General features: G+C 37.3%; 1 protein-coding gene across 1 annotated transcript in view; it reads left to right on the plus strand.

The window, feature by feature from the left end:
* tenm2a (teneurin transmembrane protein 2a) overlaps positions 1-19079 on the plus strand; it is a 256251-nt gene that overhangs the window by 69448 nt on the left and 167724 nt on the right.

The raw sequence follows: 19079 nt of genomic DNA on the forward strand, positions 1-19079 counted from the left end.
CTGCTTCATAAATGTGCAGCTGACAAATCAGTGGCAGGCTATCATGTTAATATGAACTAAGTGAGAACGGTTTTCAGCACCTTTTTGAATGTAAGCCACAAAGCATTAGGCCATGTTTCTTCCCAATAAAGGGTTCCACTGCAGTGCGTTCAAGGTTTAATCTGTTAAATGTAACATAATTCAGAAGTACACACAGTAAATGTGGTTTACATAGTCGCTATATTGTAAGGTTTTATATAAACCTTAGGTGGGTCTTGATACTGATTTTACTCTCAGCATATGAAGCTTAGGCTGCATTTACACCCGTATGGTCCTATGTGCCGCTTCCTCCAAATACTCGAGTATCTGACGGTCAACGCCTGTGTCGGTGTACCACTCCAAATGTTACGTGCTCCACTGCAAAAAGTGAAAAAGTCCTGAGTGACAGTGCTACGTTCTGCCATGTCAGCTAAGCGCATCAGCTCTGTGACAATCTCCTGAATTGAAGCGTTGGCTCCTGCCTGTCATTGCAGGATCCGATCAGTAGCGATCACCAATAGGCAAAAAGTTCAGTGTAGAAAGAAAAGTGTGTGCATTAATAACAGAAAAACTAAATGAATGAATAAGAAAATGAACAAATAAGTATAAATGTAAATGAATAGAAAAATAACATTTATGTTATATATTTAGGTATTACGTGATATATTAATTTATAATCATGGCAGAGTTGGTCCTCCACAGGACTCTGGCCAAATGGGCGGAAACCAGCTGATCATTTTGTCACCTTGATTTGGCTCGGTTTGTGTTCACAACACACTTTTTGATCCACTCTAAACAGCCTCTGATGTTGTTGCATGAGCTAGTATGAAGACAGTTTTATTCAATAATAAAGCAGCAACAAATTGCTGTGCTTTGGTAGTTTTGATGTTTTGATTTGCACCTTAACTGGTATCCTGCACACCCACAAGGCTGTGCGCTCAACGCCATCTCCTACACTTCCTGTGTTTGGTCCGAGGCACGAGCGTTTGTGTTCACAGCGCACCTGAATTGCTCTAGACTTTGTTGTGAAACACTCCATGCCAAAGCAATCACTCTAAAATTTGCCTGCCTGATCCGCTCTTGACTTGGTTGCGTGTTCACGTCCCCCAGATGAGTATCTAAGCATCTGAATCTTCACGTTTTTTTAACTTCTCCAAGATTTTTAGGTGTGAACGCACCCTTATTGTTAGCAATTGTTGCCTTGAAATCTCCACAAACATCTTTCAAACCCTAACACTCCATATATATTAAAGAAGCTCCATTAATAAGAACTTACCTTTTAATAACAGCAATTTATAAATGACGACACTTATATATTCATATACTGTACATCATGTGTGATTTTCAGGAGTCTTTAGTCCACAAACATATTGATTAGTGAGTCCAGCCCAATATTGATATTGGATATCAGTCCAATATCAGGAAAAGCAATTATTGGGTTATATCGGCCTGCATCTAAAATCTCTGTTACAAGCCCTCAATTTATTGGATTTATTGAAGTTGTTTTTATTTTATTTAATTATTGAAAGTGATAATACATTGATCAGCTTTTGTCATTCCTACTGTTGCTGACCATTGTTCTCTGCTTGAGTTATATAACTTGGTCTATTATTTTCTAACATTCCACGCTAAAAAATATGTAATAAAAGCAAATATGATCCGTGCTCATATTGTATTGTATTGATATTGTATCGAAAGTGAAAAAGTTGTATCGGGACACCTCAATTGATTGAACAGAGTCAAAATTAGCATATCCAACATTGAAAAAGATATAACATGTAATTATGTGTTTTATACATTCTATTTAACTGATAACGTTGATGAGCAAGCATAGTACTTGTGTTTGTCAGGCCTCTCCCCTCTGTCATGGATCCAGCATCACATTATTACCTTTAATTACACATTAAATACCGACACATTTTCACAAGTAAATTGTTTCCCAGCTGTGTGTGCTACTTTCAGGCACTGGGTGTTTCATGGAAAGCTTCCATTGAAAGCTGTTAATGTAATCACTTGCTGTAAATGCGGCACTTTGCAGCAGAAAACTAAAGTAGACCTTTAGCACTGCCAAGGCTGTCATAATGAACTTCTGTGTCCCCCGGTGAGCAAGTGAGCCGATACGCCGATAGGTCATTTCTAAAGGGCTGGGTTGGCTCTCAGAGCAATGTCCTTAAACTGGTTATGTGTGCCAGTGTGTATGTAGAGGGACATGAAACAGGCGGTATTGATCCTGAGCTAGTGAAAGGATTCAGACTCGATGGGATTGATTTTTCCTAAGCTCTGTTTTCACTGCATAGACACTGACAGGAAAGGAAACCAGTGAAGACTTGGCATCATAGCAATGCAGCAGATAGTGGGGGGAAAACTAGTTTGAAATAAATGCAACAGAGAGTATGTCAACAAGTGCTTGATCGTATTTCACTATTACAATGTTGTCCCCATAGCTTGAGTAGATATAGATGTTGCCGAGGTTTTATTTTTGACCGAGTGGCTTTAAAGAGTTTAAAAAGAGGATCAATCTGAAAGTTTGAAAGGAGAAAATTGTGCTTTGGCACACTCACAGGAGGCTTTTTTTTTCTCTTTAAAGAAACGACAACAACAGAAGAATGCACTTGTTTGCGGTAAAAACTGAAAATGGAGGATTGATTGTCCGAATAGATGAAAGACTCCAAGTCAGTGGTGTGCGCTGTGTGGACACACTCCATAGCTTCACCGTGCTGACCTCACACCAGGCAATAACTGGTCGATACCACTGTGCTCTCAGCCTATCGGCTCCCTTGAAAGCCCAAAGGCACAGATGCATCGTGGGAAGTGTGGCCACAGGAGACCAACAGTGTTGCAGCACCATATGGACTGTGACACTATGGGAGGAGGAGGTGGTGCTGAAAGTGTTGAGAAAGAGGAGTTAGAGAGAAAGACGTAATGTAAGAGGTGGCAGAGGAATTGAGTTTCTTGCTTTCTCGACAACATGTTTTTTTTCTGAGTAAACCAGGAGAACAAAGAATTTAAACTCTTTATTGTCTTTTCTTTTAATAACATATTTGGCTGTTTTCATACAATGTTTGTAGTTTTCTTTGGAACTCCAACAAAGTGTTTGAGACATCTGTCATCCAACCTGACCTAGGTTATGAGTTATTAAAGTACAATTGGGATGTTTGAGGAAAATATGGTTAACTTTGATGAATATATGATCATGAGCATCTTTAGCTTCCTACTGAGAATTTTTTAAGATTATCTGAAGCTTCTCTTACGATGCTTTCTGAGCGCCATATAGATTTTGTAGCACAAACCAATTTGCGGTTCTGCACGGTGTTACTGCATATTGATGTTCCCCCGTAGTTCTTCGATTTATGTGTGAGCTAAAAAAAAAAAGAAAGAAAAAGAAAGGTAGGAACACATCACCCACTAAGAATGGCCATTTATTATTGCACATTCACTGTGTTGAGGTTTTGAATTTGTCTTATGCCTATTGAACCTTCTGTTGGATTGGATGATTTTTTTTTTCTCTTTTACCACGCTGATGTTTGTCTGTAGGATCTTTGCAGTTTGCTTGATATTACACATGCAAATGTTGCATTGGCAAAAATAGCAAGTTCTAAGTTATACAGTGCAAATTATTGGGAGTAACACAGATGTACCCAGGATGTGGCTGTAGACATTTCACGAACATTTGAGTGTGATTCTTAAGGAATTACAAAAAAAAACAAAAATGTGGAAACAAAGAAAGAAAAGAAACTCTGCTTAACAAGAAATTATAATATATATAATTGTATTTATATATACCTCTAGCCCTCATTTGAATGTTTGTGAACTCAATGTCCCAACAGACTCCTGGTTTACCAAGTGTGCTTGTTTCCTACACTTCCAATGCTTCCCCATTACACACTTATTACCTTGACTGCTTGAATAAGCACGGCCAAATAACACATTCCTTCCTCGACATAACATGCAGCAGCCTGGAAAGCTTATTACTTGTGTTCACTATTTAACATTACAGAGAAACATATTGAAACAGATCAGTGATTTTAATAAGGCACTAGCCTCACTTTCAGAAACCTTGGGTTCCTGTAGCTAAAAGTATAGCTGTCTTATCTTTACAGTATAAACTCTTGGTTAGCTAAACACATCAACATCATGTTAGAAAACACAAGACTAAATCAGAATCAGAATTCCTTTATGATGAACAATCTACCGTTTTTCTCTCTGTTCTAAACTTATGTCTCAAGCTCTATGAAGTTCTTTGGCCATTGTGTTCAGCGGGTTTTAAATTAATCCCTCTAAATTCTCGTCCACTTCTTTTCTACCAGTACAGGACACCCCATAAAAACTCTACGTACAACCTTTTCACTTTACTGCCCACGTTCACATTCATTCAGTCAGTCTTTGCCCATTTCCTTTTCTTTTATCACACCGGGTATGTCTGTGCTCTTCTGCTCCTAGTTATTGATTATTTTAGTGGCCATGTTACACTACTGTTATGTTTGTGATTTGGGATAATAATAATAATAATGAAAGGTAAAGTTACCATCATTCAGAAGGCGTCAGTGAAGCGGCAATGGCTCATTTTCTGTCATGACTTCTTTCTGCCTCTCACTCTAATAAACGGAGTAGGGATAGTGTACTGCAGGGTATATAGTAAAACTCAAAATATTTTTTTTTAATTTTTTTTTTTAGATTTCATCTCAGTATTGTTTAGTTCCTGACATTTGGGTCTAGGTAAGGCTGCACGATTTTAGGCCAAAACCAAATCCTGATTCTTTACTTTGAAAACTTGATTTTCGATTTCAATTTTTTTCCTTAGCAACATGGAATGCCACCACATCTGTCATCCTTTTCTACGTTGCTTGGGTAGCGCTAATTACTACGAGGGCCTGGAGGAGCAAAGCAAACGTAAATGGAAAACTCGATTTTCCGATTTTGTCTTTTTTAAAATTACCCTAAATAAATAATCTAATTTTGATTTTATATCAATTAATCTTTTTTTTTTTGTAGATTTTCTCGGTTTTGTCTTCACTGCTGTGTTTGTATCTGTTTTTGTGTTAGCAGCCCAGGACTAGACATGGGTTCCCCTTTTGTGTGTGTGTGTGCGTGTGTGTGTGCGTGTGCGTGTGTGGCTGGTCACTAATTGGTTTTTAGGCCCTACTACCCTTTTTCATCCACAATATTCAGTTTGTGTAGTGGCTGCTTTTTTTTTTTTTTTTTTGTAATTTAAGTCACTGTGGTTTTCTTCCCTCTCTACTATTTTAGCTGAGTGTTTTTGTCTGCTCCTTTGGATTTGTTGCTGATTTTCTACTTGTTGGATTTCGTTATGAGAAGCCTGGATTGTACATACAACCTCATTCTGCCTGAGTCTCAAACATTATAGTTTCACCCTCAACAGAAAGGACATGCTTTGAAGCTTTTAGCTCAAGTATATGAATTTATTTAACCACTTGGAGGTAAACAGCATATGCAAATAAGGATTCATATACATAGAATTGTCCTAAATCCTCTTTGAAGACGAATGTCTTGTAAACTGTTCCTTCCATGTTTTTCCATCTCTTCCGCCAGTTCAGAAATCCAGTGTGTCATTATAATGGAATTGCCTCAAGTCTTCCACTTGAGCCACTGAAATCCAACAGTTGTTGATTACTGATGAAAAGCTACTAAGAGCTCTTGTCCTAATGGCTTTTTGTGTGAGACTCTTGCAGAGTGGTGACTAAAATGAGGGGATTTGCTTGTACCTTCCACGTGTTCACCTCCTGGTAATGCTCATTGCGTTCAACATCTAATGGCTTGCTGTGCCTGTAAGGATGCTAAAAAAAAAAAAAAAAAAAAAAAAAAAAAAAAAAAAAGATGATGGCGTACGAATGCCAAGGGCTTTGGAAAGTGAAAGTGAGAACATAAATCCCTCGGTGTACGTTGATGCATGTGTGTCCGTGCGCTTTACGTGGTTATAGACAACCTGGAACGCTGAAGATCAAAGAGAACAAAGCAGCTGCATGCTATCAAAGATAAATGGCGATGAGATTAAATACAATGCCTCCCCTCTTTCTGCTGTCCCGCTTTATCTTTGTCTTCACCGTGACATTCTGTGCCCCTGCCAGCTGCCGACACTCAAAAGCATCCCTTTGCTGCAGCAACGGAGAAGCAGAATTGCTGTGAAATATCCTGTGGCAGCTGCTGCTTTATCATTACATCCTGAAGACACTCCTACCCTGATATTCACTCCCAGAAATGAGGCAGTTAATGTAGACAAGGCATGGTGGCATCTATAAATGCAACTATACTTCCAATAAGGTCATTTTTGGCCACTTTTGGTACATGTGCCAAAACTAAGCTCCAGTAAATGTCAAAAGCACTCAGTTTGAACCATGTACTCCAGTTTGTTATTTTCAATATACATCTATTTCTGCATAAATTGTGTTTATGAGGGAGTGAGCACAAACATTATTGTTTTGGCTTCAGGTACAAGGCTGTCACGACCAGATGTGCCCTCGGGAATCATTTTTTCCTCACACCATCCAAACAAAAAGAAATAAAACTCGGCTTAGTTTGCCAAAACACGCCTGTGTGTGTTTAAAGTGAAAGTGCTAGGTAGCTGTCTGCAGTGATGTTGGCACAACTGCAGGCCCACACACACAAAGGAGCGAATGAGACGAATGCATGCTGAAGTTGGCATCTATTTAGCATGGAGCCTGCACGCACACGCACATACGCACGCACGCACGCAAACCTACACAAATATTGACTAAACAAACATTACAATTAATTGATACAAACCAGGGAAATATATGCGTCCGCACAATTTACCTAGATTAAAAATAATTTTTCTGACAATTTGTGCAGGTTTATGCTGAGAGCCAGTTAATCTATGTTTACTATGTAATGACCCTCTTTGACTCGGCTCTGGCAGCTTTTGATAAATGAGGCAGATTGTAAATGTCACCGTTATCAAGCGTGTTTTTTATTTTTTTTTTTTTCCCCCTTCTCTCTCTGTGGAGTCATTTGTTTTTCTCGGCTGTAATTAAACATGCTCCCCAGAATTTAGGTCTCTGTATGAAATAAGGTGTGTGTGTGTGTGTGTGTGTAGGTGCACAGACACTTACCATGTCCTTACATTCACACCAGCATTATACCTTTCCTTGCCATAGTGAGGGCAACGTTTTCAGTGCAGTGCTGTAATTCCTTTAGGAGCTGATGTTAATGCATCTGCAAATGATCCTCGGACAGGATAGCATATACACTCATCCATCATCTTTATTCGCTAATCCAGTTCAGGATCTATCTTAGCCTACTCAGGCCATAAGTCGGTGTACACCCTGAAATCATGACTGTGGCTAGTCCATCATCATCACGGGTGCTAAATCAACTGTGAAATACAGTAAAAACAAATATCTATCATCTAATTTCTTTCCTATCGGTTACCTTGTTAGGCTTCCTAATCAATGAAAATACAGGTTTTAATATTTTTGGTGGGGGCGTCTGAGCCTTTTTGTGTCATACACCTTAATTTCATTTTTTTAAAGGTAAAATGTGGTAAAACTTGATATGAAACATATTTTAATAATTGTTAACTACATATGTGTAGAACTGTAACATGGGTCCCTAGTTTTGTGTTACATTATAATTTCCATGGCAATTACAATTAATTACAATTACAAAGTCAATGATCTAAACTCAATTACAATTTAATTGTAATTCTAAAAAGCTGTTGCTGTTGTAATTGCAATACTTATGCCATAATTGTAATGAATTATCGATTACGCAATTATAATTGACCACAACCCTGGCTAGACACAGATATGCATGATTGTCGTTTAAAACACATACTTTGTACTAACGGCTTATCCTATGGTGATCCAATCTGCGTGACCTTGTATAAAGTGCTTTAAAACTAATTTGAACACGTTTACATATCAAAAAGCTCATTACCATAGTAACCAGCAGTTTGAAAAAGGCCCACGATTTTGAGTCTCTCCTCTTCCTGTTCCTCTGGACAGCTTGCCCGTCTATCGCACAGCTAACACAGTGACAATCACAGTCACACTCACACATTGTCCTGTCACACACAATTTAAATACTTCAATTAACCTGTCATACGTACAGATTGTGGGAACATGCTGTGTGAAAATAACCTACACCCACCCATGGGTACCCTTTTAAACCACGAATGTCAAGTTCCGGCTCTTTAGAATATCTGATTTGGCCCGCAGCGAAAAGTAAAAATGACAGTGAAAACATGATTCATTGTGTAAATTACCAACTAATTATTTTGTAGATATCTCAGTCCTTCCAAATACACAAATTGTTGCAGGATGTCTCAATGTTTCCAATATCCTACTTGATCCTCAAGTTATTCCACAACATTTCCCCAAATTAAATATGAATGGACACAAAATTAGGTAAATTTGAGGAAAGAACCTGCAGGGACTGATGTCTATCACTTATTTCTTGGATATTGATGGTGCCTTATATACACTTTTATATAATTTTTGTATGGAAGTGAAAACTAGGGCTCATTAATCTTGAAATTACTAATTTTCCCACCTATAATCTACAATCTACAGCCTACTTGAGATCAATCTGGTCCGTATTTGGCTCCCAAACTAAAACTAGTTCCACACCCCTGTTTTATACCTAAACACAGTAACACAGTTACGCACGCTAGGTGTAGCAGCCTTGAAATGTGGGCATTCCCATTCAAATCTGACTTCACGCGCATTCTCCGGTGTGCGTAAGTCCTTTTCCTCTTACGTACTTCTAACCCTGGAATAAGTGCAGCGCCCCGATAAGGTGAAACATTATATTGCACTAGAAATATGGACTTAGTTACATTTGAAGCCACACAGACTCGTGCGTCACGCAGCAGCAGCTGTGATCACTCAGCTGCTGCTGCGCGATTAATGAAAACTGACAGACGCAGACTTCTGTGCACGTTGGTCACAGTGATTCAACTATTTTCATATTATGTCCAACATAAAGTCACAGTTTGATCCACTACAGAGTGAAACAAGCTGTCATATGCAGATGAGGATGAACCAGAAACTGTTCCCACATATATTTTAATGAGGCTCAGCTCAGGTCACTTTAAACTATTTATATTTAAAACTGCGTATTACGGAAGCCAATAGTTCTGTTTCACTGCAAACATCCCTCTGTATTAAAGCAGGACGCTCTCCGGCCAGGTTATTTCCTCATATCTCCAGCGCATCTAACTCTGTCACGCTTTACAGCGATGATGATGGTCAAGGAGAGAGATTTTAACTGTGACTTGGACAGAATAATGCGGCCGATCCTCAGTCACAGTGCATTAATCTGATCAATGATCTGATCAAATCAACCTGCTACATAGTTTATCAATGAAGGCGCTTCAAATGAAAAGTGAACTTTATAATTTTCATGGGTTTCAATGACATTTACAAGCGTTGGGAAAACTCCATTTTCCGTGATTTCCAGACAGCCCAAAAAAATGACATCACCGCCTCCTTTCCTTTGCTCTACTTACGCACGGTGGGCGTGTCAGGAGCCTGGACCAGAGAATACGAATAGGAGAGAAGTGCGTAACTGCAGGCACACAAAAAAGCGCTTAAGTCCAGACGGGTGACCCCTGAATTAGCACACACTAACAAATTGCTTCAATAAAAAAGCTAAATCAGATGGACCGTATGCTTTTTTATTGGGTATTTAGGATAAAATAACCAAGAATTTGGATTTGTAAGTAACACATTTACACTGAGGCTTTCATTATGTTTATGAATGACAGGAATAGAAAATGGAAGGAAGAAAGGTTTATAAAAATAAAATATATACTCTATTTTAAGCGATATACAGTACATTATGTATGTTTTCCCTTTCCTTATTTTGATTGAAAGCTCTTGTGGACCTGTCAGCAGCATAAGGAATATGACCATGACCAGTAGTGAGGCTTGTCAACATTATCCTACTGATCAAGAGTGGTGATTTTAGCACTCCACGAGGGACCTCTCACTGACAAGCCCTCCTCCAGAGTGCATGGAGTTGCGTCATGTCCTGTCATGTCCTCACCAACACCGTCTGCGGTCCTCTTGGCAGAAGTGGAACCAGAAATGGATGACATTTGTCACACCTATTTTGGTCTCCTCATTAGGAGGTGCAAGGGCCCCCGTGGCACAGGCGGGAACCACAAGAAAAGATGTCATGTGGAAGGTGTAGGAAGTGTTTGACCGTGACATTGATTTGGGGCGTATCCGTTGTAGCTCCTGCTTCTTGTCTTAGAGTTGAGTTGATTATGTACCTTATAACATGGGGGATGCATGGGTTAGTCTGTGTGAAAGTGTAAATAAGACTGTTAAAGTCAGTGCGGGGGAATAAGTCGTTGTTTTCTGTCATTTACCTAGTATGGGACAGCTTGGTGGGCAGGATGAGAAAGGAGTAATTCAAAGAGATAATGTAACAGCAGATGTAAAGTGGGTAATTTAATGAAAACACTGTATTTTTAACCCGAACTCTATTTTTCATCTATCTTTTTTAAACTGTATTGTTTCTCAGTAGAAGAAAACATGTTTTTTTCTTGTCCAGCAATGCTCACCTCCTGTCATGCCTTTGCTTTTCATCCTCCTTTACAAACTGTAAAAACATGTGTTGTGTGGGCAAATGCTGGAATGCTTTATTATTTCACCAATTATAGCATATGTTCGGTTTAGGGATTTCAAGATACCATTTTAGACTGGAAAACATTCACAGCTGAAAACAAATGTTTTAATCCTATCAAATAAGGGTCAGAGAGTAATCCTCTTTTTAAAGGCTAGGGATTTTGATGTGATGCCTGGGGTAATTTATTTAGCCATTAACTGGGCAGAAAATATATAAAATCTTTAAAATCCAATGGGAGAGGGATTATTGATTGATGATAATGCAGAAGTAGGTGTTTTTCTGACTATTGCTGTACTTGTTTCTCAATGGACAAGCAGTCAGATTAGTGTCTGTGCAGATGTTGATTGTTAAAATTATGATGGGATTATTTTAGGCATTTCCAACAAAATGGCCCCTTTGCAAAATACATTTGACATTTCTGTTCTGGAGTGTTTCTGGATGTCTATTAAGGCTCTACATCTTCACTGGTCTCACAGTTGGATTATGATTATCAACAAGGATTTGATTCCACGATGCATCACAATGCATAACAATCAATTCATCCACAATTGTTCATATTATGGTGTATTGTAAATTTTCAGTCGTATAAGTATAAACCTCTTTTTATTATTTATGATCATCAAATTTATGAATATCTTTACATTAAATTGAAAACAAAATTGTTGAGGTCTAGCATCCCTATATCTGTGTGAAATTATTCTATCCTCAAATCAAACTTACACTTCGGCAGTATAGCTGCTCTTTGTCCTCTGATGAAAGAAAGGACGTTGAATGTGAGGGAAATCAGTGTGAACACAGCAGATAACAGGAAGTATTTACAACAGCAAATACTAAAATTGCATTAAAGTTATCAATAGTTCATACATTGCAATGTACTTCTGACTGAATGGCTGAATCGGCTAAATAGTCCAACATTTAATTCAATCAACACTATAGGCCTAGCCTGACTAGTTTACATATTGTTAGAATTATTGTGCCAAACCACAACAAAGGTTCAGTATTCGTTCAAAGTGCATTTTTAACTGAATATTTTCTTTTTCTTCTTGTTAATCTGAACATGAAATCAACCAACTCATTTGTAGCCACTGCTAGGTCAGTGCTAAACTAGATATCGTCTATAGGTGTGAGCCAGACTATAAATTCACAACAACATGATCAAGTATGATCTATGTGTTTTTAACCAGCTAATAGCAGAGCATGCATTTAACTAAGGCATTTTCAAATACACGGTTTTAGGAACACGGTGACAGCACTGACTGTGTGCATAGTTGACCATATTTGAGACTTCTGTGTGCAGTTGTCCCTCACTATAACACGGTTCACCTTTCGCAGCCTCAGTGTTTCGCAGATTTTTTTCACACTGCAATTTTGCATGCATTTTTTTACAGCATATGAATGCGCATTGTGTTGTACGTCCTGATTGGCTAATGCTGCGTTCACACCAAATGCGTCTTCTGTGGCACCGGACGCATCTGCCGCACGAAATGTGCCGCATGTGTCAAGGATCAAAAAATGTCCCCATTTGCTTCATATGCACGATTGACGCGAAGCACCGCCCACCAGCGACACACCCATCTTGGTGAGTTTCACTGCCTGCTGAAGCGAGGAGCTGCGCTCTTTTTTTCTTCTCTCATAAACATAAACCAACAGTGAAAAAAGCTGGTGTGATTAGCGGCTAATGCTATCCTAGCGCAGTGTGACTCTGAAGTGTTGTATCTTTGAAAACCGATTTATGTTTTAAAATCTACGAAGCTTGGAACTCTGAGTGTTTCAACAAGAGAGAAATGCTAATTCCTGTCTGAGAAAAGTGTACAAAGTGTGCGGTGAGGGGTTTTACAGCCTTAAAACATGTATAATTGTAAAAAATAAAGCTGATTACTTCTCGGATTTTGCCTATTGTGGGTTATTTTTAGAACATAACCCCCGCGAGAAACAAGGGACTACTGTAAACAATCCCAAAACTAGAAGCCCCCCACCTTTTGTGACTGCTTTAGACAGATGCCTGTGACTTTTGTTGGGTCTTAAAGATTCCCAGAGTAGGACGACGTAAAGTCAAGAGGTAGTTCAAGTCTGGGTGCTGTAGTTCTGGAACTTTTTTCTTTGTTATGGCTAACTAGATAATTATTTCCTATTCACCACTGTTCAAATTGTGTGCACACTTTGGATCGCAGAGAACGCGGGGTAACAACAGCTCCACTTCCCAGACATGCTATACTTCAAATTCCCATAATGCATCATCATTTAAGGTAGTACCAAGCCCACAACAGCACGAACTCGGGAATTACATGGATGACTTAAAAAAAACAATATATATATATATATGCAATTAAAGCACGTTAAAATGATTGTCGTTAACAAAATGAAGCATTAACTGTGACACCTAAAATTGTTAGTGTAAAAACATTAATCCAAAACATCAATCTTTTTTTAAAGCACTGTATAACAGGTGTGCTAAAATGCATAATTTACTAAATAAAATTTCCAAATAGCAGTTTTCGGCTGAAACACTTTCTGAATCAGTTAAAAATAAGAACAAATATTGTACTTGTGCTTCTTTGTCCTGTGCTCTACAACAGGCTGCTTGATGAACGTGACAAACATACAGTAACAATAAGTCCGAATTTATGAAACAGTCGCTCTGTTATATTAGCACCTTTGTGAAACTCACAAGCGCCTTTCGTTTATAGTACGTGGGACACAATCTTGAGGTCACCTATCGTAAAACATAGTCACTCTAATCAATACAACTCTCACGCAACAGAAGTCCATGAATCCTGTATAATTGTTTCTCTGCTAGCTTGGCTCATTGATGCCCTCACTTGGGCTTTGGACTCATTACAGAGCACAGGTATTACATATTGTTTAAAGCAGCTACATAATGGAACCTCATACTGTGGCTTCATCGTCTTCAACGGGAAGTAAAACCTGGGGTTCTTCATTCCCATTCATAAAATCCAAAATGTGTCTATATATCCTTAAAGTACTAGCTTTTTAATAACTTGCTCTTGGGTTTTGCTTCCCTTTATCAAATTATTTGGATCTCCATTAGCTTTGGCTAGAGCCATCACTGCTCTTCCTGGAGTCTACACCCAATGCAATTGACTCATTAGTGCAGTACACAATTACATACAACACATCACGCAACAAAGCAAACAAACAATAATTAAAACAATTTACAAAACAAAACAAAAAAAAACAATATTCATACAGTTGGACCTCGCTCCAATGAACAATCAGATGATATTTAGCAATGTACATTCGCATTTATAGATCAAATAAAACTAATCACTTTTACTCTAATTAAATGTATTCAGTAGTTTTAATCTTTAGGCACCTAAAGCTGTTTTGTTAATGTTCTTTCAGTAGTTTTTTTTAATCAAAATGTGTTGTTTTCTTGAATAATTTGTCTTGGGAAAGCATTCAATGTCACCATGGCTCTGTACATTACAGTACTTTTCACCTTATTAGTCTTTGCTTTAGGTAGAGTGAATCTACCTTTCGTAGCGCGCATTGTTTTATATGCGCGTTCATCAGAACTAAAAGACAATCGTTTAAATAAAACCCTTGGCTGTTGAGTTGCAGAAATGTTCCTAATAAAAACAAGTGATGAGGCAGTGAGTATGTTCTTTACCTTTAACCATGAAAGACAGTTATGCATTTGATTTATACTGGTTTGATATGGACAACGCAGTAGACATAATCAATTGTGTTATTTCACTGCATTGATGCAGAATCTTTCAGGTGTGCATCAGGATGTATCATTTTAATATCTGTGGATCTTATCCCAGCTGGCATCAGTTAGGATTGTCATGGTAGGGCGTTACACCCATCAGGGTAATTCAAGTTTGATGTAAAGTTGAAGTTGATTTAAATAAAGTTAATAGATCGGATTTATCATCTCAAAAACGATGACTAAATGGAAAGGTTTTGTGTTCTGAGTATGGTTACTAATTGTTTTTCTAACACTGTCTTGGTGAGGTCTTTCTTATGTCATCAGTCCAAAATATGGAATATGGAATGATAAAGATTTCATAAGGTGTGCCCCAGAAAAACTTAGATTAGAGTTCAATTCCCACTCCAGTTTTGCCTGTTTAATAAATGTTTCTGGGTGTGTGATTTACATCTTACTAACTGCAGATGGATCTGTAGATAAAAGAGGTAAAGATGAACCATGGCAGAAATCTTCTACATTGTACAGTGTTCATCTCTCACCACCTTTTAATAATGTGAAGCTGGAGCCGATCTCAGCATATTGAAGGTAAAGGCAGAGTACAACTGAGACAAGTCGCCAGTCCATTTGATAAAGGGATAATCAGCACCAGAGATTGTAGAACAACCCAATATCCGTCTGAACTGTGATTATAGTTCATAATACCTGTATACAACCAAAACAGCAGTTATCTGCCTTCTGTTTTGAAGACGGAGTTCTCCATTATGTTGCATAGTGTCGACAATGACTCCAAGACACAAGAATAAAAACCTCAAACAAATAAAGTCATTGCCTTTGTTTCGAGAATCTACTTTCTGCTTTCCATGATGCATCTCATTTCTGCTGCAGAAAATATACATAATGCGATCACAACAGCTTGAAGGTCGGGAAATACTTTGTTTCAAACAAGCCTTCTCAATAAAACCTAATTAAATTTGAATGATACTGCCACGGATGCTCAAATACAAAGTTGGTTAAACAATATTCAATAAAATATTCAGCGGTTTGAATTTTAATGTAGTACAGTGGTATGTTTTTTTGTGTGTTCATGAAGTAATTTTACTAAATATTCTACAGTAAAACGTTATTATTGTAATGGGAGGTGTTTCACTCAGTTCGGCAAGAATGCTATATTTTAGAAGAGCAATGTATGTAACTTTAACTTTAGCTGAATACCAGCGTTTACAAAGTTTAGCCAAAAATGAGTTTTCGTGGTCGCGCAGCTGCAGCCAAGCCTTAAATCAGCAAATGAAATGCAAAGTGTGGATTGCAGTGTTGATAAGCGTTACAGTAATTTTGCTGGTGGTGGTATTATTTTGTGTGCGTGCGTGTTTATGTATGGAGATGGTTTGTAATCATAATTAGATAATGTCTTGCCCCCATTTTGGAACTTGGCTATAACTTAGGGTATAGTTCCACCATGACTCACCAAGGTCCATAAAGACAAAATAGTGTTAAAATGCTCTCCTCAACCTGATACTTAAAAAAGAATCCTCTTCTCATTTAACACCAGTGTGACACCAAACAACTCTTAAATAGATTTTGGAAAGACCAATAAACACATTGAAAAGTATAGCTAAAGAATGGAATCTTAATAAAAAAATATATCTGTATTAAAGCAGATATCCCGATAGTCTTTGCAATATGTTACATTGATGTGATATGATAGATACTGAAATGGGTTCCAACTGGCTGTCCTTTCTTTGTGTATAGATATTATTATTATTGTTATTATTAATAAACTCATCATATTATTTGGCTTTTCAGTAGAGGGCTGCTGTTCATGTCTGCTCTGTCTGTTTCAAGCCTCTTTCCTTAAAAAAAAAGGCTTACTTTGACCAAGAATATCTCATCAACAATTTAAATTTTTTTCAGATACCCTTGCTACATTTCACAAAGTCAGAAGGAAGAACAACAGTCAGTTCAAGCACCGGACTTGATACCGGTACATTAGGATGTTCACTTCTTAAGAACTGTAGCTCTGTTTTTACATGCCCCTTTGTAACACTCACTGTACGGTTTTAATGGACTAACTAACTTTAATCCACTAACTCCCACCGTAAAGGGTGTGCTTAACTGGTGAAAAGTGTGTCACTCAAGCTCGGACATTGGATTGTTGTCTTTTAACAGTTTTATTTCCATTCAACCCTAAATATTATTAGCACAGTAACCTTGTCGTTTGCTAGCCAGGTAATCAACTGTAACGACATAAAACAAACACACCCACAACATTAACAACACGGACATATTATTGACTGTATGAACTGCACACATTGAACATTTAAGTAGTTAACACAGGTTTAACATCTACACGTTAACTCACCAGCTCAGCTTCACCAGTCAAAACAGCGACATCCGTACAAATGAATTCCGGCAGGTAAACACATACGCGGGTAACACACATCACACCCTATATTTTTGTAGATTAATCCGCCCCTAATAAAATACAGAAAAATGCAATAATTCCTTAACATAATACAGGGTGTTTGGTTGGCGATAAATCAAAACAAATATAAATTATACACCAACATGTAAAAAATAGGAGAACTCCACACACTCACATATTATTAACTTTTGTAATTATGAATGATTATGTGGAAAGTCATGAACAAAGCTTTAAATACTTAAAAAAAAAAACTTTAGCACTGCACACCAGTGTTTTCCAAACAGGTGCATCCTTTTGTATGTATACCAGTAATATTATGTTGAGATAATGTTTCAATTCAGTTATAATAATTGTGATTATGAGATAACTTCACCAGCTATTAAGACTGCTTTGTTAAATCCACATTCAACAATTAAATGTTCCATCCCTCCAATGGCAAAAGGTGATTTTGTCAAGACATATTAAAAAGCAAAGCAAATTGCTCCTGAAATCCTCCACCATCTCCAGCAACAGTCTAATTTCAGAAAAGTACTCAAGTGCTATGATATGACAAAAAGAGTCATGGCCATGGGTACATATCACAAAAAAAAATAACGAATACGGCTAGAATTACTGCTGTACACCTCAAAAATTATTTTTATTTTTATTTTTTTTAAATAAAAGACCATGATGACTTCAATCAGTTATAATTACAAAACATTTCACTTTTTCCCATTCACTATTCAACCTACCGGGTGTTATTTGACCTTTAGCTTATCCAAGATCAGTTTTTGTTACTACGTTTATTATTAATTTCCAAGGAGCTGAAGAAAAAAGGTTCGGATTTAATTTAAAGCGTGATATTTGCATTTGCGGAGGTCAACTCTCAATGTAAAGTCAAAAGTGATGTCACTCTACTTGATGCATCAATAGTTTACAGTAATTACTGAGGTTCAAAGACGTGAAAGGTAGATTACAGTTAAACAATAAATCAAAAAACAAAAAAATTAGATCTAGAAACACTCATTTACAGTTGAGAAAGAAAAATAGAAAATAAATTTCATAGGTAGCACAAATTGCTTTCCATATTAACCACAGCTCCCCATTAATCAGCTCCCATCTTTACCTTTAAAACCACTCATGCTACTCCCTGTATACTACCGTAGACTAAATAAATGATTCATTAAATCTAGTTCCCTTGTCAAAAATGTCAAATTCCTAATTTAGAGTAAATTATTGAGATATTAATAAATAAATACATTATTAGAATATACCTGTACATGGCAACATAGATGCATAGATAGACTTATAAACACTAACCATTGAAATTCTTTGGTAAATGAAATATGATATATGAAATTACAATGATATATGAAAAGTCAAGATTAGAAGTAATTTGATTGCTAGCTTTATGTATATAGAATAGCATCGACAATGCGGAGCTTTTTAAGATGTAGCAGTAAATATTCTTGTATGCTGTGTTATGAGGATTTGACAGCGTATATCTGTCATTTTCAAAAGAAGGAAGAAGAAAAAACGTACAACTGTCAATAAAAACCTAAGTCCTATTGTTTTCTGACTGTAAAAGTCTTTTGTGTAGCTTCTTATTGCTCGCAGACTCAGCTGTGTAAACAGTCTGTTTGCTCTCATCACACTTTGAAATTAACGTTTTCCTTGCCTACTTTTTTATACATTAAAAAAAGCTCTTTGCATCTTCTGAGTTTTTATTGTTTTGCATCAAAATAGGTGGATTTTGTGATACATTGACGACACATGAGGGAACCTAATTTGTGAAGTGATTACACTGGAATGATTATCTCCACTGAACAAATAGTTTTGAAAATTGTCTCGCATCTGTTGTGTTTCTTTTCTACAAAATTCAGATTAATTTAAGTGGGATGTAGCCCACTGCATGTGTGTGTTTTATTATATATTTATAGCATATTCATAAAAGATATGTTTTACAGGTGTAGTTAAGTGCAGTCTTGATAGGTTTGGAATTGAATACAAATGAAAATGGAAAATATTAGAAAGCTGTGTGTTTTGTCTTCTATTAGGCACATATTTCAGAGATTTCTTAGATGTGACAAAGAAATGAAGGTTTTTATTAACAGAACTTGCAGGTATTTCTGGGCTTTTGATGGAAACTTACTATGCACAGATGCATTTGCTTTTGATGCATCGACTACAAAAGAAGCTAATCAGTTCCCCAGTTTAGCACTTCAGAGTAAATCAAAGCTTGAACACTCCCCTGAATGCTGAAAATGTCATGTACGAGGGAGGCCTGGTCTGTAAACTATTTAATCAGGAAAAAGCAACATAATTGCAGAAGCAAAACCCACGAGCTCTGACTGCTTTACATCCCTCACAAAA

Source organism: Gouania willdenowi, chromosome 10 (assembly GCF_900634775.1).
Source record: "Gouania willdenowi chromosome 10, fGouWil2.1, whole genome shotgun sequence".
Taxonomy (NCBI): domain Eukaryota; kingdom Metazoa; phylum Chordata; class Actinopteri; order Blenniiformes; family Gobiesocidae; genus Gouania; species Gouania willdenowi.